This window comes from Protopterus annectens, chromosome 5.part0 (assembly GCF_019279795.1).
Source record: "Protopterus annectens isolate FY-2018-M chromosome 5.part0, PAN1.0, whole genome shotgun sequence".
Taxonomy (NCBI): domain Eukaryota; kingdom Metazoa; phylum Chordata; order Ceratodontiformes; family Protopteridae; genus Protopterus; species Protopterus annectens.
This window is the reverse complement of record NC_056735.1, coordinates 113,987,113-114,014,110: the sequence shown is the minus strand read 5'-3', so window position 1 is coordinate 114,014,110 and position 26,998 is coordinate 113,987,113. Positions and strand designations below refer to the sequence as shown.

General features: G+C 38.8%; 1 protein-coding gene across 1 annotated transcript in view; it reads left to right on the top strand.

Moving 5' to 3' along the window:
• Nucleotides 1-26,998, top strand: part of EPHA6 (EPH receptor A6) — a 4,848,151-nt gene that overhangs the window by 2,908,694 nt on the left and 1,912,459 nt on the right. The window lies entirely within an intron of this gene.

Here is a 26,998-nt window from a genome sequence, read left to right as displayed (position 1 = left end):
TACAGAATACTTAATATGTACTTTACTGCATGGAATTGAACACTTAATATGTGCTTCAGTGAATGGAATTACAGAGCATGCTGTGCTTAGAACTACAGAACATGCAATATGCACGTTAGTGCATGGAATTACAGAATATGTGGGGCATGGAATTACAGAGGACATGATATTCAGTTTACTGCATGAAATTACAGAACGTGTAATGTGCACTTTAGTGCATGGAATTACTAAACACATAATATGCACTTTAATGCATGGAATTACAGAACACGTAATATGCACTTTAGTGCATGGAATTACAGGAACATGTAATTTGCATTTTATTGCATGGCATTATAGAACTCATAGTGCATGGCATTACAGAAAAAGTAATCTTTAGTGCATGGAATTACAGAACAATACTTAAATCATATTAATGCTCTCACCCCCAATACACAATGTCTTCACCTGCATGTCTTTTCTTCTATCCTTTCTTGTCTGTTTTATTCCTTTTATTGTTTTCTGTCTATAGTATATATAAAATAGGAAAAGCACCAGGTTAACAGTCTCAACTTTCTTGCAAAAATAGAATATAATGTTATTTTTTATATATATTGCTTCTCTTACTGTAGTTCTTTGTCAATTAGAATATGTGTAATTTAATTATAAAATAGATGGTTATTGCAAATACTTTATTAGTATAACATAGCACCTGCTTACTCATTGTAGAGTTCCTTTTTCTCAAAGAGCATATTTCTTGCAGTACAAAACATACTTTTTATTTGTAGTTAATGGACACTGTTTTATAAGAAGCATACATTTGCTTAGATGCTCTGGAGATGTATATCTCCCTCAGCCATTGTCACCCTGGATGGACTTGATGGCTGAGACCAGTGACACTTCATTACATCCACTGTCTGCATATGTGGACAAAGCAAGTAATAACAGCCAGATATCTATGTTGGGTCAGAGGGGCAGATCATGTTGATGCTGTGGTGTTACAGGCAAACTCTGAGCAAGAACATCAGCAAGAATAGGGGAATGGAATGCAAAACTGAAAGCGCATGTGGTAAAACTGAGTACAGACAAGACAGTTGTAATGGCAGTAAATGCTGGAAATCAAAAGATGCTGAGAATTCAGGTCAAAGGGAGATTGAAGGGGAAACTGTTGAGCAGGTTAACAGCTTCAAGATTCTGGGAGAGGTGATTATGGAAAAAGGAAGTCTGAATGAGGAGGTCAAAGCAAGAATCAGAGAGGCTGTAGCCAACTGGTGCAGCATCAGTGCTACTGTATTTCAGAAGAATGGCAAAGAAGCTGAAAAGTAAGGTGTACCAAACAGTGGTGTGACCATCACTACTCTTTGGTACAGAAACCTGGGCAGTAAAGGCAGAGCAGGTGAGGAAGTTAGAGGTAATGCAGATGAAGTGCCTAAGACAGGTGGCAGGATGCACACTGTGGGACTGATGAAGAAATGAGGACATCATAGCAAATGCTAAAGTAGCCCTAGTTGCAGAGATGGTCGAAAAGAACAAATTATGGTAGTTCAGTCACATGTGCAGAAAAGCAGAAGACAATCGGGTGAAGAAGATTTGGCCCAGCCAGGAAGAAGGCAAGAAGAAATGAGGGTGTCCAGCAAAGAGCTGAATGGATTATGTGAGAGAACAGAATGCCAGTCGTGACTGTTGAAGTAAGTAACAGAGTGATGTTGGACTGAGAGAAATGAAGACAGCTGACATGACGCCCCTAACACCATGTACAAAATAGGGTAAAGGGAGGATTGCTGATCTATATTATATGCCTTTGCAGTGGGTCATTATAAGTCACTGAAGGTCATATAGGATATTCACAATGTCTGAATATGCTATATTCTAATATACAAAGGTTCCTTAAGATACATGATAGAATAATATTTTAGCAGTATATCTTTTTTCATTTTGGGCATTTCTGCAATTTAGGGCCATTCAGTCATTTTTTTTCCTTTACATATATGGTGGGAGAAATGTTTATTCCTCATACTTCACTTATGTTCCAGATCATCTTTGAAAACTTTGAAAAAGTACTGTGAGAGTCTGTTCTTACCCAGCACCATTCCATCTTTTACCTTCAAATAAAAGCATTTTTATGCAGCCTTGGATTTGACTCAGTGAGAAGTGACCCTCAGTTCACCAATATTTCAATATTTCTGCCATTTAGTGGAGAAGAGTAACAATAAAAAGGTGGGAATATCCTAGACATATAATGTAATTATTACCACAGAATTTAATTTAGGAGACAACTTCAAATAAGTGCTAAAGTAGGAGGGTGCAATGATGCCTGATGATATTTAAGTTTCCGTCATAACAAAGTCCATTAGTAGCAACCTCATCCATAAAGCAGCAGATCTTTGTCAACACAGATTATTCATGACATTTGATTTTATCGTAATCTGTTTCAAGGTGAGGCAAATCCCAAATTTAACCAAAACAGAAGAGAAACTGATAAAAAAACACACTAAGGCCACAGAGATTCTGACAAATCCAGCTCAACAACTTAAAACGTAATATTATAGCAATAACCCACGCCTGGGGGCCAAACAAAGCCAACCGTGGGTAAATCTAGCATTACCCACACCCGGAAGTGGGTTATTGCTATTATACAATGACATTATTTAAGAAAAAAATAATTACTTTTCTTAAATAATGGCATTGTATAATGCCTCCTTGCTGCCCTTCCACAACTGTCTGGTATTCTGTGGCAGTTCTAATGTACTGCGCATGCGCATGCCTATGCAGTACATCAGAGCTGTGGGCAAAAGCAACAGAGAAAGCAAGACCTCCGTTGCTTTTTAAAAACTGTTTCACTATGTTAAATGAGTTTAACATAGTGAGACAGCTTTAAAAAAAAGCAATGGAGAATCTCCGTTGCTTTTTTTAAAGCTGTCTCGCTATGTTAAACTCGTTTAACATAGCGAGACAGTGTGAAGCAATGGAGATCTTGCGTTCTCCATTGCTGTAAAAAAAGAGTTACAGTAATGGAAAAAGATCGGGCGACCGGACCTTTTTCCATTACTAAAACTCTGATTTACAACATGCACACTGACCAATCAGCGTGCACGTTTTTGAATATTTAATGGGGGGTCGTTGTATAATAGTGCTTTTATTTTATAACAAAACTTCAGATGAAGTGAACCACACACACACACACACACACACACACACACACACACACACACACAAACTGTTTAAATACAATTCTAAAAGGTCATGGGATAACTTTTAAAATCAGGTGAACAGCTTAAAATCATGTGACAGCCAAAGCTTTTAAAATCATGTGATCAGCTTAAAATCATGTGATAGCCCAAAACTTTTAAAATCCTGTGAACAGCCTGCCAAAATTTTTTAAAATCATGTGATCAACTCGCCAAAAATGTTTAAAATCACTGCACTCTGTCAGCATTGCCCTGCTTTCTACATAGGCAATACTGAGTATAAGTTCAGTTCTTGTATTGGTAATATATTTAAATATGATTGTAGATTCTTTTTATAAGACCTGTTGCTGCTTCTACTTTTGGAACTGTCTGCATATCTGCCTTCCACATTGCCCTCATTTCTGTCTGCATAAATTGGTATTTTATGACTTTGTGTGTCTCTGTACATAAAACCTTGTAGACACTGAGGGTACTAATTTCAATGATCAATGGTCCTTTTGTTTTCTTTTCATGGACTACTAGATCTGTCTTTCTCACTTCAATTTTTTGAACTATTGGTAATGGGTGATCCCATGCCTTATAAACTTCATCATTTTCTATGATGCCTTGTGGCTCATGTTTCCAGTGTTTTTCAGCTACTTCAATATTATAATGTTTGCACAATGCCATTTACAACAGTCTTACCACATTATTATGCCTTTCAGTAAACTGTTTCAAATTCTGTGTTACAAAACTTATATTTGTCTGTTTCTCTCACATGCTCAATGGATTTTGTAAACCAATGTCTACATAGCCTACTATCTTGGGCTGCCAATAATAACCTTTCATCTTTTGGATTAAATTTGCCTCTCAACCATTCCTGCATTTGATCCTGATCAACATGAGGTTCTTACAGAAGTTTTCTATACTTGCGACTATATTTATGCTTTTTCCACATTTCTTGCTTTCTCATCTGATCCTTCACCTTATATTCTTTCTTTTCTTTTTTGGCACATTATGTTGCTTCCTAATTTTTATCTACTTGTGGTTTAATTTCCATTCCCTCTTGATGCTGATATGCTTCTGCTAGACAAAGAAGGGAAGCCATCTTAGATTTACTCTCCTCATGTTTCAAAACTTTCACTGTGCTTGGGTCTTGTGAGGTTAGCAGATATATATGCAGTCCCACGATTGCAGATCTATAAATGTAATCAGTTTGAAGGAGGCCCATCCCTCCTTCGGAACAGGGAATATATAATCTTGGTATTCACTTCTTCTTCTTCTTTTGGCTTTTCCCAGTCAGGGGTCACCACAGTGGATCATCTGTCTGCTCATGATTGGCAGTGGAGTTTTATGGTGTCGAGTTGCCAACCCAGTGCCCAACCTTCCACAGAAGGCACACACATGCACACACTCACACTTAGGGCCAATTTAGAGTGTCCAATCCACCTACTGCATGTTTTTGGGATGTGGGAGGAAACCAGAGAACCCGGAGGAAACCCATGCAACCACAGGGAGGACATGCAGACTCCGCACAGAAGGCAACCCAGCTGAGAATCAAACCAGAGAACCTCTTGCTGTGAGTCGGCAACGCTAACCGCTGCACCACCATGACCGCCCTATAATCTTGGTATTCACTGACTTTTGTAAATTATTTGATGAGCATGAAGCATCCTTCTTGTTTTCCTGTCTAATCTATCCAACACGTTTTGGGGTCAATCAATCACTCCAAATGGAAAGTTAGGACAGGTACACCAAATTGGTTTATGGCTTGAATTTTGTTCCTAGATGTCAACGCTGTTTTCAGGATTAATTTAAGTCTTCTAAAATATTCCTTACAAAGTTTTATTCGCATTTGTTTATGTTTTATTGTTGATCCTTCATGGATTCACAAATATTTATACACTCCCTCTTGCTCAAGTTCTTTTATATCACATTCTTGTCCAAAACTGATGTTTTCTTGGCGCTGCAGCTTTCCTGCTTTAAAGGTAGCTTTTGCACGTTTCAAAACCAAATGACATTCTTATATCATCTGAAAACGTTTTGATGACTTGCAGTTGTACTTTCAGTTCCTCATCTGATTTGCTAAACCGTTTTAAATCATCGACAAAGAGAAGTGAGAAGTCTTTGTACTTTGCTGTTTTCTGCGAGCCAAATTATAGCCATGACCTAATCTGTTAAGCAGACAGCTTAATGGGTTAATGGCAAGGCAAAAGAGCAACGGTGACAGAGAATCACCTTGAAATTTATTTATTTATTTATTTATTTATTTCAGTTTGATTACCAGGGAAGTCCACTGGGTCAAGAAGAACCCATTTTCAGGGGAGGCCCGGGGAGAAAAGCTCCAAAATAGAATAACCAATACAAAGTTAAGAAGAATACAATGATAAATTCACACAGCAGAAAACATAATAAGATACAGTAAATTCAAATTTACAATAGAAAGTACACTCAGGACAATGTAAAATACCTATTTACAATAGAATGTAGACACAGAAAGAACATTGAGTATGGAAATATACAATGGAATGTACACACTGCAGGAGTTCCCTGAGGAAACAGCAACACTGAAGAATTATTATTATTTTTTTTTTCTTAGGTTGTTAATATTTTTGTGCAAACAGAGTGGTAGGAGCATGCTAATGGCATAGCTGAAGTCCGAGTGTAAAATGGGTGCATGAGTAAGGGACTTAGTGTAGGCACTTAGTCAAGGGGAGCTCTGAGATTCAGTAGGGTGAAAACAAGGACATTTCCTTTTTGATGAAAGGTGTAAGAAAAGCTGGGTTTTGAAGTGATCTAAGTTAGGTATAGTTCTAAGAGAAAGAGGGAGAGAGTTCCATTTTCTACCTAGAGAGAATGATAGTAGTTGTTGGCCAGCAGGATGTTTAGGTCTAGGAATGGTGATTAGATTTTGGTGTTCAGATCTTAAAGATCGTTTGGGAATGTAAAGGGGGAGGATGGAGGATAGAGCAGGGCATTTTTCTGGGTGGAATATTAGTTTATGAGTGGTTGTTAGTTGGAGATAGTCAAGGTGGTTTGGGAGTTCTAGCCAGTTTAAAGATTGAAGGGAGAGGCAGTGGTGGGTAGAGTTTTTAGACTTGGTGGCAAATTTAGAGATTTTATTATAGCAGGCTTCAAGTTTAGATGAGAGGGAGGCTGACAGATTAGAGAGGAGAGGGGCTCTGTAAAGAACTGAGGGTAGGAGGAAGCAGGTAGCTAAGCTTTGCCTGGAGGATTTGGAAAGAAATAGATTATTTCTGTAGAACATGCCTAGTTTTTGGTGTTTTTTTTTTATGTTTTGTTGAATGTGGAGGTCAAATTTAAGGTGTTCGTCTATGGTTATGCCTAGGAGTTTAGTGTAGGGGACTACTTCTATAGGAGTGTTAGATTGGCTGAGGATGTTAAAAGAGTTTTTGTCCAAGGACAAGGTCTTGTAGGGAGGAAAATTAGTATTTTGGATTTATTAGAACTGAGGGAGAGATGATTTTGGTGCATCCAGTTTTCTGTAGTGGAAAAAGCTGTTCTAGAGAGAAGTTTGGCTAAGTTGGGGGCAGCACAGACCAAGGTAGAGTTGTCAGCGTATTGAATGACAGTAGTGTCAGGGAGAGCAGTGTGAAGGTTATTTATGAAGATGTTGAAAAGTATGGGACCGAGAATGGATCCCTGAGGAACGCCAGTTGGAGTAGGTAAGAAGGAGGAGGTACAGTTCTTCCATCTGACAGCCTGGGATCTGTCAGAGAGGGAGCTGGAGAACCAGGAAAGAGTATTAGAGGAAAGATTAAGGTTGGAGAGGTGGCAGAGGAGGTGTGAATGGGAGATAGTGTCAAAGGCTTTAGAAAGGTCTAGCAGGATAGTGGATACTAGAAGTCCAGAATTTCGGGCTTGGTTAACAGTTTCTAAGAAGGAAAGAAGGGCAGTTATGGTGCTGTGGCCTGGACGGAAACCATGTTGGGTGGGTGTAAGTAGCTGATACTCTGTTAGGTAGGGTAAGAGTTGGCAGTGGACACATTTTTCAAGAATTTTTGATAAAGGAGAGAGGAGGGCTATAGGGCGGAAGTTAGAAACGGAGTTGTTTTTACCTCCTTTATGAAGTGGTAGAATGTAGGCAGAATGCCAAAGTTTAGGAATGTAAGACTCTTGTAAGTATCTGTTAATAAGGATGCTAATTGGAAGAGCTATTCCATCGGCTGTGTGTTTGAGGAAAGAGGAGGGAATGTTGTCAGGGGCGTTGGAGCAAGGTTTTAGTTTGGTTAAGAGCTTTTTTATGAAAGCTGTGGAAACTGGTTTCAGTTGAAACATAGGATGATGGTTATTGGGAGCATTTAGGATGTTGGCAGGGCTGTTGTCAGGGAATGTTTTGGTTAGTTTGGCTATAGAGTCAGTAAAGAAAGTGTTGAATAGTGAGCTAAGTTCATTGTCTGATAAACTGGGATCAGGGCAGGGGTTATTTTGTGATCAAGGATGGAGAAGTATCCCCCTTTAGATTTTTATTCCTGGAATAATAATTTGTCCTTTATCATGACTTAACTGCAAAGTGGTTTGCCACTGTTTCATGGTCACTGTGAAATAATTTATCAGTGTAGGATGTATCTTATACATTTTAAGCACTCTTTTATCCATGAATGTGGGGTACTGTCAAATGCTTTTTTGTTGTCTATCCATGCCATACTTAGATGTTTCCCCTTTTTACAGTTCTCCACTATGACTTTATTTACAGCAAATGATCTTTGGTTCCATATGACTTTCTTTTATTGCCCTTTTGTTCTGTTGTCATATGGTACAGTATGGGTTTTCTCCCAGAGATCGAGGATTAGAAGAATTAAATATTGTGGTATTAGCAGCAAAGAAAGCTATTACTTCACACTGGAAGAATCCCATTCCTCCACCTATCAGTAATACTGACAAATCCTTCAAAACCTTTTTAAAGATAATTATAGATCGCCAAAAGAAAAGTACAGATCTCATTTTTCTCTCTAAATGGTCCACATATAGGCAGATTTTTGACAATTCCAGTTTTCTGCAAAACAGAGCATCAACTTAACCGTTGTTTTCCTCGAATCCTTATCCTGCTCATTTTAGATGCAGACCTTATAATTTTTTATCTAGATATTCATTAGTCTGCCCTTTTTTCCTCAGTGAGATGTTTTTATATGTTTACAATGTTATCCTGTTTACTTATTCCATTGTCTAATTTGTCTCATAATTTCATATATTCCTTCATCGTTAAGATTTCTCTTAATAAAACTGTCCGATAGATTACCTAATAGTTAGGAGTAGATCACAGTTCTATTTGTTATTTAATTAACCATACATTACAAGTTGCTTTTGTATATCAGTATATTGTTATTAATTGTTACATTTTGGTGAATGATATAAGTTGATAGACGCAAGCTAAGTATGTGTAGGTGACCAAATGGTGTCTATGCGAACTGTATATAATTGTCCACAATGCATTATAAGATTGCCCCGTATGAAGTTTGATTATTATGGTTTTAATTTCATTTGGAAAAAAATGATAAATAAGGATATGCAGAAAAGTAGTTTCCTAGTCGCATTATTATTGGGTCCACCTATTCCACAGGTTTTAACCAGTATTTTCCAATAATATTCCTTAAATGCGAATAACCTATTAATATCTTCTCCCTTATATCATTTTGTAAAATCTCTAGCACTTAGAACATAAACCCTTTTGAGTCATATTGCAGAGACTGACAGCATAGTATATTTTCAGTGTTCGTTTTCTGTATCACACATAGGTACTAGTGTACATATTCATCCAGTTTCCTAATGGTATTGCCCATATAGCAAGAAGCATAAAGCTTACATTGAGCCAGGTATATAATTTTCTAGGTATTACAGTCTGCATAAGAACATAATCTGAATGTTCTGTCTGTTACTGAATATTCAAAACATTCATTTATTTGTTTATACCCCAGTTTTCCATTTAAGTTGCTCAGTGTTATGAGGTAGCTGGAGCCTATCACAGCACGGCAAGGCAGAGAAAGTAATTCTGGATGGGAAGGAAGCCCATTGCATAATGCACATAGCTTCTCTCATGTGGCTTACATACATACAACCAATATAAAAGATTGCCATTTTACACACAATATGTCTTTGAGATGTATATAGAAGCTACAGCACATCATGAAACCCCTCAAGAAGACAGTGAATATGTGCAGACTTCTCACAGATGGCAAAGGCTCATGATATCTAATGTGAAACTTAAGTACCACTCAAAGGCTCATGATATCTAATGTGAAACTTAAGTACCATGCAAAGGCTCATGATATCTAATGTGAAACTTAAGTACCATGCAAAGGCTCATGATATCTAATGTGAAACTTACTGTAAGTACCATGTACATGAACTCCTTTAGAGGTGTAACATTTTCATCATGTTTGTTAAGTCCTCTCAATATTTATCTTAAATAATTAAACTGCTGATTAGGTGGAGGAAAGTCAATGTCTCAGAAGTAGCAAATTCCTGACCTACTACCATTTTACATCGCCAGTGCTTGGTCGCCTTGATTTAGCAGAATGTATGCTGCTTAGTCATGTTTATTTATTATATGTTCCTTAACTGGTAGGGATATATGCATATCCTATAACTATAAAATCCATGGCGGTCAGAATGGATATGTAGAATGTGAAAAAAACTGATCACAGCATTTAGTATCCTACACCTGTACTTTTCCATGATCCTGACTGCGTAAATAGTTTTGCTTTGTCTAAAATGTTGATTCATTGGCAGTCAGTAAACAAGATATGATTTTCTGTGTTCAACTGAATTGATTTGTAGTTAAAAAGAAGTCCAGGTGAAAAAGGAGGTTTTGCTGCCTTGTGTGTGTGCACTCTTGGCAAATGCTTAATGAAACTAAAAACTGAAAAATTGTGCTAAAAGGAGGGATGAAGAACTCAGGGACATAAACCATGAAACACAGGCCACAATATAAAGCCAGGCGATACTGCATAATGTTATTTTTTATTTATTAATTATTAATTTAGTGCAATTTTGCACCTGCAGTTTTATGCTCATACATAAAGAAACTATATTATGAACTTTTAAAACAAATTATCTATAAGGAAAGTTGTTTTCATATTGCTGTTAGAACTCCATTAATAGTTGTTTTTTTTTTTTTTTTGATATTGCAAAACTTGATATAAACAGTGAAAAGAGATTTAAAACAGAATGCAATTATAATACTTAGTTCTTCTATAATTCTGATTTACCCTGGGATTTAGACACAGACTGTGCAATGCAAAAGGTGAAAGTGCATGACAAATGGCATTAAAGGATAAGTCAAACTTAGCGACATCAGTCAAGATAGCAAAGTACCATGGTCAGCTTACATGGCGCTTCATAAATGCTGCATCCTCAATCAAGGCCGACCCAGCACTATTGACATTACGTGTGTGACGAGCAGCAAGGTATGGCAAGCTCAGTGTGCATGGCAAGGAGGCTGTCATTACTGCCGCAGCAGAGACCTGCAGCTGGACTGCGGTAAACCACCTCAAAGCCACAATAAAGACAATGCAGCTGAGGTAAACAATGACACTGCATGAGTACTCGCAGACGTCGACTACACTGCTCATGCACAGTTATATAATGTTGATGCAATCAATGGAAACATAGGGTCTATATTATTAACTTTCCATTGAACACCTCTTCAACGACCCTAAAACCGCAAACTTTCAAAATATCGAATATCCACATAAGTGATTTCTTTCCCTTGGAAAATAAATCGCTTGCCCTATAAACACCAACAAATACCCACAAACATTATAAAGTCCAATGTGGGGGGCTGTGCCCCCCACAACCCCCTAACTAAATATACCAACTCTGAGATCAGACTACATTGGGAATACAGCACACTGACGAGGATGGCCAAGCAATTTCTTTCCAAAGGAAAGAAATAGCTTATGTGGATGTTCGATGTTTTCAAATTTCACGGTTTCAAGGTTGATGAAGAGGTGTTCGATAAAACGGCTCTTCGAGGAAATAATAGGAACCAGAAACATATATATATATATAGATAGATAGATAGATAGAATAGTGTACAATGAAAGGCAAAGTACTAATGATGGATGTGGCTGGAGGAGAGATTTTACTATGACAAAATCCACGAAACCACAGATAGCAACATAAAGTGCTATGTGAGCTGCAAAACAAAACAATTGCCAGAAAAACAAAGTGAAGCTGGTACTATGACAATATGTGAGTTTTGAAGAATGTCAAACCTACACAGTAGGGGTAAGATACAATAAAGTAACATGATGTACCAACCTGCACCAGTCCTGACAAAATCGCAATGTTAGCAGTGGACCTGCACTACACAGGTGAATTTAATTTAATTTGGAATATATGCTAACCTGTGAGTTGAGTCCACATGCTGGTATATCCAGAGTTAGTGGCAAGGTGAAACCACTGCAGCAGTTAGAGTAAAAGGGGTCATAAAACAAACATATGGAAATGTAGTACATGTGCAGAAACATGGCCTGCCCCCTCCCAAAAAATAGGCCTCAAGGTGACTGAACCAGTGACATAGCATTGCATTAACAAGTGAAGCCTCTACAACTGCTAGAGTAAAAAGTATCATGAAACACAAATATTACAGAAATGTAGCTGCACACTTCCAAATGAAAATTTGTAAAACAATATACCATCCTCATGGAATTTGAAACCCCCAACCAGTGCATGGACACAGTAAGAATAATCACATAACTGAAATGAGTCGCTGAAGGATTTCTAATGAAGCCAGTAGCTATATTTTATGTCAGATTTGTATCTGTGTGTATATATATATATATCTGTCTGTATGTATGTATCTGTATGGCGAGGATTTGTCCTCATTTTTTCATTTTTGCCACTGAATGCAGACTGCCATTTCTCTTCTGCTTTATGTGACCACTGAAGTTGCTCTGTGCGAGCTGTTCTGCAATGTATGAGCACAGAAAAATGGTTTGGAATCACAAGCCCGTTCTCAGCATGTATGAGGTGCATTTATCTAGTCCAGTATAGTCAAAATAGTAAGTGAGATACTCTGTGTAGAACAAATGACAGTACTGGATCTTGAAAGGAATGAATGTTAATCAGTCCATTACAGATAACAGCATCGGTTGTAAGCAGGTTTCCTGATGCTCCTAACCCATAACCATAGCATGGATATGAGTGGTTATTTCTTTCTTTTTTATTTATTTATTTGTTTTATTAATTGATTACACAGGTAAGCAAACTAGGCACAAACACCTCTTAACAGGAGTAGCTCAGGAACATTGTGAGTGTACCTGAGCTAGTCATACAGCTTGTAGTAAATCAAGCAAAGGACTAAAGGATGAAACTTATTAATAACCCATAACATTTACTTTCTGAGCTAAACTTCCAAACTGTGTCAAATATAACAGAGAATTAATAGGCCAAGTCAAAATCATGAATGCCATTACAACTGCAACAGATGTATTAGTTATTCCTTAAAACATTAATATAATATTGGTTCATGTTAATTAAAGTCAGTTAGATCTTATCACAGCAAACTAAAATGAGGCAGTCAGGTTTACTGCTGTTCCCCAAAATCAAAATTCACATCCGTGATTGCAGTAAATTATTTCACTGGTAAAAATTAGACCTCTGCAAATGTATTCAAATAAAAAGCAGCTTTGTGCAATTGTGCAGGCAGAAAAAAAAGATTTTTTTGCCACAGAAGCATTTTTGTAGGGGACCTTAAATCCCTGTACCCCCCATTGGATGTTCGAGGCTTGTTGGCCCCTAACTTTATTACTCTCTCTCCAATTTCATCTCAACTTCATGACTCAGTACTTACTTAGAAAAACAGTGTTTTCTTTTCTGATAAAATGTGATCTTGAAGACAACTAAACTGCATATCTTTCAAATCCACATTCATCACTGCAATATGTAGTGAGCAAACACATTAGACCAAGCAACTTAGAGAATGAATGCACTGAAGTAATACATATATGCACTAACAGGCATCAAGCACCCAAGGATAACTTGTGGCAGTCATGAACTCTGCATGTTTAGTAAAAGCACAGAGTCAGGGCATGTCCAGAGACATGAGTGAAACAGTAGGTGGTATGAGTCAGTGAGCCATTGTTTTGATGAAATATGGAGGGAACTAAGTGAGCTGAGTGATGTAATACTCTGACAATCATCAAGAATGTTAAGATGGAAGATACGTTCTCCTGCTATCATATGGAAGAAACAGACAGTACGCCTTGATATGCACTCAGGGGGGACAAGTGAGAGATACAGAGAGTAAGAGATGGCGATAGGGAGAGAGAGAGAGAGACATTAATCTCCCAAGACTGCCATGACCCAGGGAGTAGTAGCTCAGCTTGGTAGACCCATTTCTTCCTAATTATCAGTAAGTCTGTTATTTACATTCTGATCATGGACCACCCCAGAGTAGCTAACTTGTATATTAACATTTTCTTTGGTGCTAGGTCTGATATAAACTGTTTTCTGTTTCACCAGTCCCAGAAGAGAAGGAGCGAGAACTGAGACAGAATGTTCCTGACCGCATTAAAATACAGAAATGTCTTTTCAAACTTCACCCTTTCAAGACAAATTAGGAAATATACAAATAACCTCTAATAACAAAAAGGTTCTAGCGCTGCAACTCAGTGATAGTGGTCTTTAGTAAGGCAATCAAGCTAAAAAACAGAGACTTCATTTTCTTGAATTTCTGTGTCCCCATTAGCATCAAACAGTCCTGGTTTTAAATTCTGTTTTGTAAGTTCTGAGTACTAAGTATCTTATGACTTCACTTTTAGTCTTCCGACTTCTACTTGCTTCTTTATATGACACTAACGGAGTCAGTCCAGTAGAATCGAACTCATGGATCACCAATAAAAACAGAAAACTGGTCTCAAGTTGCTTCATCACCTAGATCAAAGTCAAATAATAATTGCAATAAATAAACGATTGAACTGATGTGCGCATTTTTTTAACATTTACATTTTTTTTCTAAAAATAATATATTAGAATCAAGGGCAGGTGGTGTGGCAATCATCTGTAAAAATTCCCTAACCATCACCTTACTTCCACGGGAAACACCCAATTTAAACAATGTTGAACTGATAATTAAACTCCTAAAAATCAACAAAAGGAAAACAATATATTTAACAGGAATTTATATACCACCACAGAATAACGGTGACACTGCTGATTGCATCCTCTATTGGATATCCCAACAAATTAACCATGAAACTATAATACTTGGAGATTAAATATAGACTGGCAACTCATAAATTCCACTACCTCCACTGAATCCATACACGTGTACAATTTCAGACATTAATAACCACACCTACTTAGAATCAATAAAACTTCAGGGAGACACTCAACATTAGATTGGATTCTTGCAAACAAACCAGATGAACTATCAAAAGTAGGCTGCCTCTCAGATACCATAAGTGACCACCTACCAACATATGCTATTAGAACTCACCATAACCTAGATAAACATATTACCTATAATCACATACGAAATGCAACCAATTTCAGCAAAGATATTTTCAAGAAAACACTAAAGCAATATAACTGGAAGGTACTTACAACAATGCCACTAAATACTGCTGTAGAACACTTTAATAACATATTCTTTCAGACCTTAAATAATCTTGCACCAGTATGTAATGAAAGAGTAAAGTCCAACCCCACACCATGGCTGACAAAGGAAATAAACAAAATAAAAACATAGCAAAAAGGGATAAAACCTGAACAAAATTGGTATAAAATAGTAATCAAAATGCCTTCTAGCAATTTAAACATCTTAGAAACCTTTCAAAACTTCATGTCAAACAGGATAAGCAAACATACTATACTAACCTATAAGACACATGTAAAAACAACCCAAAACATTTTTGGTCATCACTAAATAAACTACTCCATCCTAGCAAGACCATCACTCTCTCTCCAAAAACAGACAGTATGATAGACTCTATCCCCACACAGTTTAATTCCTACTTTATACAATCAGTATTATCTCTCTCTTAGACACTAATACATCTGTCCCTCTATTTCTAGCCCTGTCCAATGAAAACCACCCACAGCTCTTCAATTTTAATCCAGTACCTACCTCGCTCATAATGAAGTTGCTCCTTAAACTAAAAACTACTTCTGTTGCTGTAGACCACCTACCATCAGACTACCTAAAATTGCTGCAGAAGTCATAGCCTCCCCTGTGTCCATACTAATTAATAGGTGCATAGCAGAAAAATACAGCCCATCACTGTGGAAAGAATCCTACATCATACCACTGCACAAAGGCAGCACAACTACAGACCAATAGTGACCCCCCCCTGCAAAGTATTAGAGAAATGCATCCATATGCAACTGATGCAATAAGTAACCTAAAATAAAATGCTATCAGAAACAGAACATGGCATTAGGCCCAGTGCAGCACCACTACTGCTGATGGTGTGCTCATGTCCACCGTGTTCTTAGACTTGTCAAAGGCATTTGATACTGTCTCGCACTAGTAACTACTCATTCGACTCTCCTCGATAAGACTTTCACAATACACCTTGTTGTGGTTTCTTAGTTACCTATCTGGAAGGGAACACGATGTTTAATGGTAACAAATTTACTCATCCTTTCAACCAGTTGCTACAGGTGTCCCTCTGGGCTCTATTCTGGGTCCTCTCCTATTTAATATATTTATTAATAACCTCCACAACTCCACTCACCATGCCAGTTTAGTTCAGTATGCAGATGACTCAAAATTAATATGTGCAGCCTCAACAATAAATAAGCTCCGAAACGTTAACTCAAAATCTTTCTCCTTTGTAGAAACCTGGCTCAAAGAATCAAACCTCCTAATCAAATCCAAGAAAACTAAGTTAATGTTTTTTACCTCAAAAAGTTGCAAAATCAAAAGCAGCCCTTTTACCATAAATTCAGCAAATAATACTGTCATCGAAACTGCAACTAACAATAAACTTCTTAGTGTTATAACAGATGGCAATCTCAAATATGACCAGCATATCCTGCATACTACTACATCTACACACCAGAAACTAGGGTCCCTTTACAGGATCAATTGACTCCGTACAGATACTGCAAGAAAAACTCTAGTCACCACCTTATTGCTGATTCTCTTATACACCTCTCCTATCCTAACAAACGTAAGCAATACTCAAAGAAAGAAATGTATGTATTTATTTATTTATTTTATTTTATTTTATTTTACATTTGTTAACTGGGAAAGTCCGACTGGATACAGGTCCATTTTCAGTGGAGGCCTGGGGAGAAAAGCTCCAAATGTACAAAAACAAGTATAAATACAGTGAAGTTATTACGGTGAGTTATCACAAAACTGAGATTTGTTTAATGATATGTACACACAGGTACATGTTTTTTTCTCACATACACACAGCAAAGGTTGGAAGCAAGTAGCTGAGAAAGAAATAGTTAAAATTTCATCTGAAAAAGGAAAACACATATATTAAGGTGGTTGTCATACATGGAGTAGTGTTAACTTTAAATCTTTCCAGTAGGTGGGTGATGCACAGAATTTTAAACAGTTAGAGAGTCAGAGTTTTATTCTTGTAATGAGGGTCTCATTTATGAATTATGTTTGAGTGGGGGTTAGTCAGGGTTTGTACAGGGACAAAGCTAATGCATTTTTAGGTATTTCCTAAGGGATTTTTTGAATTTGGATAAGGAGAGGTCAGTGGTGAGTTCAGCAGGAAGTAGGTTGTAGTTTTTACCACCAGAGTTGGAGAATAGTGATTCACCAGCTGAATTGTTGGTTTAACAGTTTGCACTAGCAATTGTTTGGAAGAGTGAAGGGATTTTAGGTTACTGCAGGGTGTAATAGTATTTTTCAGTATGGGTGTACTGTCTGGTTGGTAGAGGATTTTGTGAACAACTATTAGTTGGTTATATTGCAGTTGATAGGGTAGTTCAAGCCAGTCTAACGATTGAAGGTTAAGGCAGTGATGGGTTGTATAAGCTCATCCTGTGACAAATCAGGCAATGTTATTGTGGCACCTAGTAAATTTATTGAGGTTTGATTTGCTTAGGTTTACGAAGATGGGTGAGGCATAAAGAAGGGTCGATAGCAGATGTGTACGGGCAATAACAGTTCTAGTAGATGGGGTTAGGAATGGTTTAATCTTGTATAAAGAGCCTCATTTTTTATTAACTGTTTTAATAGTTTTGTCTATGTGAGCATCAAACTTGAGGTTGTTGTCAATGATCACTCCCAGTAGTTTAGTACTAGGTTCTGGGGAAATTATGGTACCATTGTTAGATATTATGGTGAGAGGTGGTGAGGGGACCTTGCGAGTGGGAGAGAAGAGTAATAGTTCAGTTTTATTTGGGTTTAATAGTAGGTGGCGACCAGGGAGCCAGTTCTCTACTTTGTTGAAAGTGATTTGGGACAAGGATTGTAAATCTGTGGAGGAGGTGGCAGAGCAGATTAGGGTTGAGTCATCTGCATACTGAATACAAGTTGCATCAGGGATGACTTTGTACAGATCATTAATGAATATGGAGAATAGGAGGGGACCTAATATAGATCCCTGTGGGACTCCAAGGGTGACTGGTAAAAGGGACAATAGGTTATTCTTCCATAGTACAGCTTGTTGTCTGTCACTTAGGTAAGAATGAAACCAGGTAATTGCTAGGTTATCTATGGAGAGTGATTTTAATGTGTTTAAGAGTACCTGGTGATTTACCATATCACATGCCTTGGATAGGTCAAGGAAGAGGGCTGAAGAGAGCTTGCTGTCATTACGGTTTTGATTTATTGTACGGGAAAAGGAGAGAAGGGCTGAGGTTGTACTATGACAAGGTCTAAATCCATGCTGGGAGGGGGCTAGGAGAGTGTTTTGATTCAGATAGGCAAGAAATTGCTTGTGGATACATTTTTCCATTATTTTAGCCAAGGCAGACAGAATGGCTATAAGGCCTATAATTTGAAAGTTCAGTGGAATCTCCCACTTTATAAATTTATTTATTTATTTTACATTTGTTGACCAGGCTAGTCCAACTGGATACATGTCCATTTTCAGTGGAGGCCCGGGAAGAAAAGCTCCACATTCCAGAAAAAATATTGTGATAACATAAGTACATTACAAGATTTAACAAATTTAACAGATCGTAAGTTTACCCCAGGGGTCACATCTGTGTCACTGCTAGACAGGGGCACAGTAAACTAATTCTATTATATAAGGGGACCTTCATTGTGTCACTACTAGACAGAGGCACAGTATTCTAAATTTATTCTGTACATTTTTTGTAACATTTCATGGGGTGGCAAAAGCCACATCACTATGGCTAGGCTTACAAATGCCCCAGGGCAGATAGCCTAGTACTATACTATGAAACTATGAAACTAAGAGAATACTAGTAAATACATTTTAGCTTAAGAGTAAGGAAAAAGTATTCTAAGCTAACAAATCATGTATGGATATACATACAACCAAAAACAGTAGGTAAGTAACATTGAGCACTATTTGAACTTTCAGATGGTTTTACAGACAAAGATGTCAATAGAAAAGGAATAGCTAGTTTTGTGTGAGTGAGAAGAATAGGGTCAAGAGACAGTGGAGGAAGTTAGTCTGGGTTTGCACAGGGGCATAGCCAGTATGATTTAAGGTATGGTTTGAGCTTGGATTTAAATAGGGTAGTAGAAGGTAGGGAGATAAGATCAGTAGGGAGGGAGTTCCAGGTTTTACCCACCCTGTTAGAGAATAAACAATCTCCAGCCAGGTTGTTGGTTTTACATATCTTTACCATTATTTTGTTTGAAGAGCGCAGGGTTTTCAGGTTATTGTAGGGGGTGATTAGATTGGTTAGTATTGGAGTAGATGTAGGATGGAACAGTATCTTATAGGCAATAGTTAGCTGGTTTGATAGGATAAGATTTGGCAATTCTAACCACCCTAGTTGATTACGATTGTTACAATGATGGGTTCTATAGGTAGAACCAGTTGCAACAATGTGGGAGATTTTCCAGATGTAAGGGATATAGGCTTCGTGGATAGTTCTATTGATTAAAATTGATATGAGGTATGCTATTTCATTAGCAGCTTTTTGGAGATATTCTGCAGGTAGTAGGTCTGCTGAAAGGGTGGTGGGTTTCAGTTTTTTAAGTAGAGACTTAATAAAAGATGCTGGCATTGGATCAAGCTTAAAGGGGATCTTATTATCAGGTGTGGGGTTGGTGGTACTTGGGGTATAGGGAGATACCATACTGGCTAGGGATTGCATGGTTTCTGTAAAGAAAGTGTTAAAGGTGTTAGCAACAATTTTAGAAGATTGTTGAAGGGTAGTTAAGGGGGAAGGGGTAGTTGATTGGCCTGGGAGGATGTTTGTTTATGCCTGACCAGAATTTTTGTGGTTGATTTTGGTGCTTTTGTTGCAGATTACAGTAGTAATTCTTTTTGTTTAGCATAATAGACTTCTTTGCATAATTTCTCAGCTGTTTATATATAAGGTGGTCTTTTGGGGATTTAGTGTTTCTCCAGCAGGTCCATGCTTTGTTTCTGCTAATAATTTTTTTGTCTTATATCATTGGACAGCCATGGTTCTACTTTGTTATTGGTTCTGATAGTGCGTGGGGGAGCATGGTTATCCAGGATAGCAAGAAATGTAGAGTTAAAATATGAGACCGCTTCATCTAGTGGAAGTAGCCATAGGTTAGACCAGTCACGTGTTAAGTTCATTCTGAAATTTAGTCTGAATAAAGTTCTTACAACTTCTAATGGTTTTAAAGGAAGATTGTTGAGGGATGCCATTTCTTTTTCTGATTATATAGGTCAGGAAGTGATCACTAAAGTCTTCAGGTAGGGTGCCTGTTTTATATATCTGAGGTAGGTTGTTTATTCATATCCAGTCTAGGATACTTTGCTTTTTGTTCGACTTATTGATTCTGGTTGGGGAAGATATCTGAGAGAAGCCATGCAAATTTATATGGGTGGAGGGGAAGTCTGAAGAGCAAGTATTTCAGTCGATATTAACATCCCCGAGAATAATAGTTTCCTGGGGGCAGTTAATGGAGAGCCATTGGAGGATACCCTCCAATGTATTTGTGTTGTCACCTGGGGGAATATAGATACATGCAATGTTTATAGATTTGCATTGAGTTGGACCATTGTGATGAGTATTTCTACATTGTTAGTAAACAAGGCATTTGGGGTACTAGTTTTGGATACTTCCAGAGTGGATTTATACAAGATGGCTACCCCACCTTTCTTAGAGATGTGATCAAGTCTTAATATATTGTACTCTGGGGGTATAATCTCATTATCAATGGTAGTAGGCTTGAGCCAGGTCTTGGTAAGGCATAGTATATCAGGGGAGTGGACATCCAGGAGGGCATGTAAGTAGTGAATTTTCTTGTTTATACTTTTAATGTTTAGGTGACACACTAGGAGTGAGTTGGGGGCATTATTTGAGTTTTGTAGGCTAGTATGGGTGTTATTTGTGGGTCTGATAGTAACAGGTGGGGTTGGGTCTGGGTTAGGGGGGATGTCACCATCCACTATGAGGTTAGGTAGTAATCTAATAGCAAGTTTCTGGAGTTTTAATAAGAGTTTGTGGTAGTATTTAGTTCTAGGTTTAATAAATGAAGCACAAATGGGGTTTTAAGTTTTTGTGTTAGAAGAGTTTGATGAGAAGTGGGGTAGTGGTTGGTTAGAATTATGCAGCTGATTAGTAGTACTGGTTTTGGTTCTAGAGTAGTGGGTGCCAGGGAGGTGTTGGTAGTCATAGGCTATGAGAAGATAGAGAATTATAAGTGGGGGTATTAGGCAGTAAATAGGATTAGAGTTTGAAGATTTGTTAAACGTATGTGGAGGCATTGTAGGGGTATTTGAGTAATGCTTGTTTAAAATAGAGTTGGGGTGTTTATAATTAGCATATAGTGAGAGACTGGAGAGAGTTTGAGTAATAAGGCTGGGTCCTGTGAATGATTGGTTAATGCTGATTGATTCTCATGAGTGGGAGTGGTGTCAGATGAAGGGGAGTGGCAAGGTGATAATAAGTGTAGGACAACAGACGGCGGGTGGAAATTGGGGGCAGGATAGGGGAGCGGGTGAACTGAGTGGGTAGAGCCAAAAGAAGAAGAAGATCGAGAAGAACAATCAATCAGTGGAGTGCTGAAGTCTGAAGGCAAGTGCGTTGAGATATATAAGAAGATAAGAGGCTTAAAAAAATATAGAAGTGGGATTACAGCAGTGATATAAGGAAATATTTGTATGGTTATATTGGGCCCACAGTGTGAGAAAGAACAAAAGTAGGTAAAGTGATTTAGAGACCCTAAAGCTGAGTATGGAGCCACCTAGTGGGCAGGTGGGGCACTTGGATGCACTAATAGTATGGAACCACCTAGAGGGCAGTGGGCTACTTGCATGCGAGCACACTACTAGGGATTCCTATGAAGCAAGGCAGAATAGCTAAGTCAAAAGATGGAGCCTTTCTACATCAGACTTTTTGATACCTCTGTAATTAAGCAGGAGTGGGGGGTGTGCAGGTTCAAGGTGGGGGAGGGGGTTAGACACAAAGTAATGCAAGGTTGTGAGTCAGAAAAACTGGACTAAGCCAGCTGCTAAAAATAAAACAGGAAAACCAGGCTAAGTTAATTGCAGGTCAGTGTGGTGCAGTATTTACCTAATAACTACAAATGTTATACTGCTAATCTAGTACAGAGTGGGGAAAAGGACCACCACTTCTGCAGGGAAAAACAAAAGAAGTATGGCTGCAGGTACATAGGTAAACTTTTTAAAGACAAAGTAGTTGTAAGTAATTGACCTAGGAGTACTATAGGAAGAGAGAAATGGGGGTGGGGGGCAGTAGTGTGAACACGTACACTGAAAGGGAAAACAGTCTTCAGTTTGGAGGACAGATTAAATACAACTCTAACATACACTAGTGTAGCTGAAAGCACTGTTCCACCAATGCAGGGTCTCACAGTGCAGGACAACGACACAGTCTTGGATTGATTGGAGGTTGGACAAGACACAGGATGTAACTTTTGCAGAGGTGCACTAGTTAGTGTTCCACCGACGCAAGGTCTCACAGTGCAGGGCAACAAGACAGCCTTGGGTTGATTGGAGGCTGACCAAGACACATGACGTACTTTTGCTGAGGGGAACTAGTTAGTGTTCCACCGATGCAGGCTCTCACAGTGCAGAGCAATGAGACAAATGCCCTGTACTACATAACTTTTTATTGCCCTACTGTCCAGCAAGGGACATCTGTTCTAGTAACAAATTCTTATTACTTACAAATAAGTCAAACAGCAGGAGACTCGTTCTATGCCCAGTATGTTGCTATACTCGGAATAGTATCCCCACACAAATAAAAATTCTTTATCAAGCTCAGTAGTTTTAAAGCATTGCTTAAACAACATCTTAACCAATCCTGGTCCTGCACATGCTCATCACAAGGTTAAGTCTTTGTGTTCACCATAAAATACTCTCCAAATACTCTCTTTAAACAGAATACTCTCAACCTTCCACTGAAATGACAAAACAATTTTTATACATAACTGCTGCCTGTGCAATCCATAAGGTGCATGCGGGCTTTCTCTTCAGTAGCATCCACCTCTGTAACAATCCTAGAATGTTTAAATAAACTGTTTGTGTATAAATGTACATAGAAACATAACTGCTCAGTGTTTAACTGGAACTTAGTATAATGCAAAGTAAACAATTGGAGGTTTTCTCCCCAGGCCTCTGCTGAAAATGGTTATTATTCAGTCGGACTTTGCCAGTAAACAAAGACAAAATAAATCATTAAAACTGTGCAGACCATCTCAACACCTTGTCTCCATGCTTGGTTAAAACTGCCACATCTACTAACACATACATAACTTCTTACCACCTATAAAATTATTCAGCATCCATCTGCCTGTCCAGCACTAAAAAACATTCTACACAACAGTGTTCCTAGTCAGTCATTGTGATCCAGTGACAAAAAATACTCCTATCTGTCTTCAAATCTAACAAATCTGCTGGGTATTGTCTTTGCAGGGTTGCTAAGGCCTGGAACTCCTTACCTGTATCTATCAGGCCTACACCCTCCTTCCCATTTTTCAAAACCACTCTGAAAGACTTCCTAGCTAAAATCTGGCTTGGCTCTTGCTCAAATCCAGGATAAACTATATTCCTAAATGTGAACAAGTACCTTTTCATTCCTTAGACCTCCGTACTCTCCCTTCTGCATTGCTTCCTTACTGTTATCCAATTATCTTCCCTGACTTTCTCACTAAATATACCATAAGCCTGTTTTTCCCTCACTTCATATTGCAATTTCTATTTGTATTAGACTAACTTACCTTTAATTTTTCTACAAACTGTGTAAAACATCTCTAAACATTAAATGATTGTTATATACCTTATATCAATTCTTAACCAATGTTTTATATTGGGTCTAATTTGTTATAATTATTTAAACTGCAGATGTTTTTGTTTTATTTTTGAAGATTGTAAAATTATTGTTTTAAAATGTTTTTTGTAATAATTTGGAGCTTTTCTCCTTATGTCTCCACTGAAAATGGGCTTCTACTCAGTTGGACTATCCTGGTAATTAAATATTACGTAGAGGGGAACAATGACCTCTTTTTTTCTGGATGAGAAACCTTTTGTGATGAGGTGTGCCATGTAGATGGATTTCCTGACTACTGTGGCGATGTGATTATCAAAGGAGAGACTACTGTCCATCTGTGTCCCAAGGTCTTTTATCACACTTTCGATGTTAAGTATACTACTGGCTTTGACACCAGGCATCTGTCTCAGTGAGGCTCTTTTGTAGGATGTCCACATCGTTAGGAGTTTCGATTATGGCTCCTAGTTTGCAGTTATCTGTGAACTTCATTAGCAAAAGACCTTCTGTGTTAGCCTGTACTTCAGAGAAGTAGATACCAAACAGGGAGGACACACGACTGAACCCTGTGGTACTCCACTTGTCACTGGTCTGAAGTCGGATTTGGAGTCTCCTACTTTCAAAGTGTGGATTCTGTCAGTGAGCCAGTTGGCAACCCATCTTGTGACATAGGGATTTATACCTAGTTTAGTGAGTTTATCTTTAATTCCAGAGTGGGGGATGGTGTCGAAAGCCTAGATAGGCTGTGTGAACCACCTTACCCTTGTCTACGGCTTTGGTGACTGCTTCAAAGAAGTCTATCAGGTTTAGAAGACATGATCTGCCTTTTACAAACCTGAACTGGGTGGGGTCCAGAGTTTGGAGATTACCAATGTCTTTGTTTATAAGTTCCATGATGATATGTTCCATGGCCTTGCAGACCAGGCTCGTCAGGCTAATAGGGCAGTAGTTCCAGGGGTCCATGGTGGCTTCCCCCTTGTGGAGTGGAATAACCATCGCTGTGCATCATTCAGCAGACACAAAGCCTGAGGTGAGGCTATGATTGAACATGGTACTTAGGTGGGGTGCCAGTACATTCTATAGTTCATGTAGAATGCAGCCTGGGATGTTGTCTGGTCCCATGGATGCTATGTTCTTGGCTTTGGAGAGTGTGGTTTTTACCTGTGCAGCCATGATTACAGGAACTTTGCATTCTTCTGGTATAGAGATGGGCTCTTTAGGGGGTGAGAGGGGCGTAAAGTTAGCACTGAACTTATCTGCCAGAATGTTGGCAATATTAGTTTGGTCTGTATATTTAGTGCCATTGTGCTGTAACTCACAGCAGATCTGAGTGTTGCCACTGAGATACTTGACATAGCTATAGAATGCTTTGTGGTTGTCTTTAGAATCAGTGGCGATTTTGTTTTCGTAACTAGCTTTGGAGGATTTTACTGAGGCTGACCAGGGAGCTCCTCCAATCATGGGATTTTACTGTCTTTTGCAACTGTTTCTTCCTTCTGCTGTACAGTTTGTTTATGGCAGGGGACCACCAGATTGGCTTCCTTTTTTGGAGAATAGTGTCATAGTTCTGTCTGGGATAGCATGATCCATGCACTCGTGTAACTGCTTATAAAGTGCAATTGTGTAGAATTCAGTAGTCGTAACTGTATTGACCATCTGCATGGGTGTGTCTTAAGAAGCATGAAGTTGGCTTTGGAGAAGTTTTTTACCATGGTTTCCTTAATGGGGGTGGGGGCAGGATGTGGATATCTAGGGTAATTAGCTAATGGTTGGATCGGATTAATGAGGCGTTGTCTTCAGGTGTGGAAAACTGGTCCCTCATGTTGGTAATGACTAGATCTAGGATATTGTTGCCCCTGGTGGGGGTGTGGCTAAGTTGATCCAGGGCATTGGAGCTTATGAATTCCAGAAAGCGTTGAGCGAAGGAGTTGGTACATGACTAGTTTTCACAGTTAATGGTGGGGTAGTTGAAATCGGCCATTATTAAGGTGTTTGGTTGAACCCTAATATTTTCTAGTACATCAAGAAAAGAGGAGTGTGAATCCTGGGGAATGGTGGGTGATCTGTAGCAAGCTGCAATTTGGATTTCAGTTTTGTCCAGAGTTAGTTGCACTTGGATAACCTTGGCTGCATTATGCTGAGCAACTAGCCTGGAGGTGTGGATATCCTTAATGAATATGGACACACCTCCACCTTTGGTGTTCTGGTCCAGGCTACATGGCCGAAAAGTGTGGTATGAGTTATAGCCTGGTAGTGCAGGGGTGCTCTCTGGAGCCTTGAACCAGGTCTCAGTCACTGCACAGATATCGATGTTCTCCATTTTAAGGAGTGCCTCGAGTGAGTGCATTTTGAGATTTAGACTTCTAGCATTAAGTAGCATCACCCTCAGTTTTTTCATGCCTGTTCCTGTTACAGCGGTGAATTTGTCATTTGAACTTTGCCTAAAAAAGACACTGTAGGGGCGGCAAGAACCTTAGCCAGTATCTGGAATCCCAGGGGTGACAGGTGCAGGCCATCTCTGGTAAAGCATTGTGGTCTGTCGACCATGTCATCCCAAGTAGACAGATACTGGATCCCTCTAGAATGGCACCAGAAGCTTAGTCAATTGTTAAAGTCAATCATTTTGTCCTTGTACTGCGGCATCATTCTGGCTGATGGCAGAATGCTACTGAGGGCTAGGGTCATACCTGCCTGGGCTACAAGATCGGAGAGTTCTTCCATGTCTCTTTTCATGTAGTCCAGGGAGGTACATCTCAGGTTGTTCACACCAACATTGACCATGACAGAGTCATATTAGCACTTGTGGAGTGACCTGAGTGTGTGGGTTATGTGGCGGATCCTGGCACCCGACAGGCAGCTGACAGTATCCTTCTCCTTGTTTAGCCTGGTGAGTGGAACATCAGTGTGCCTGACTATAGAGTTACCTATGATTAGTGTGTTGGGTACGTTGTTTTGCCTTATTGGCTGTGGTTGAGTGGCACACTGAGTCTGCGGGTTATGTGACATTTAGGTTGAGTTGGGGGGTGGAGGTTGCTTGCATTTCTGCTTTGGAGGTCTCTGTCTCTGTTGCTTGAGCACATTATTATTGAGAGCCTTCTTGAATGTTTTTGTGTTTCTATGTGTGGATTTTGGTGGTAGAGATTTAGTGAGACTATGTGATGAGTGTGGTGTGATGCAAGTGTTTACCTTCTCCTCTTGACTGTCAAGTTCAGTCTTGGTTGAAGAGAGCTTTACCTCCAGTTTGGCTAGATAAGTGCATCTCTCACAGGTTGTAGTGTTGGAGGGTAGGAGCAGAGGGTTGTCTGTGTACATGAGGCAATTTCTACATTGCCCCAAGTTGCCCAGATTCATCAGATAGAAAGGAGAGAACACTGGGAGCTGACCCTTGGACGTGCCTGAATAAAAAAAATATTTTCCTCTAGATAAGTGAGGAAAGTGAGTACAAGAGCTGTTTTTCTCTAAGCAAGTGAGGAAAGTAAGTACCAAAACTGTTTTCGTCT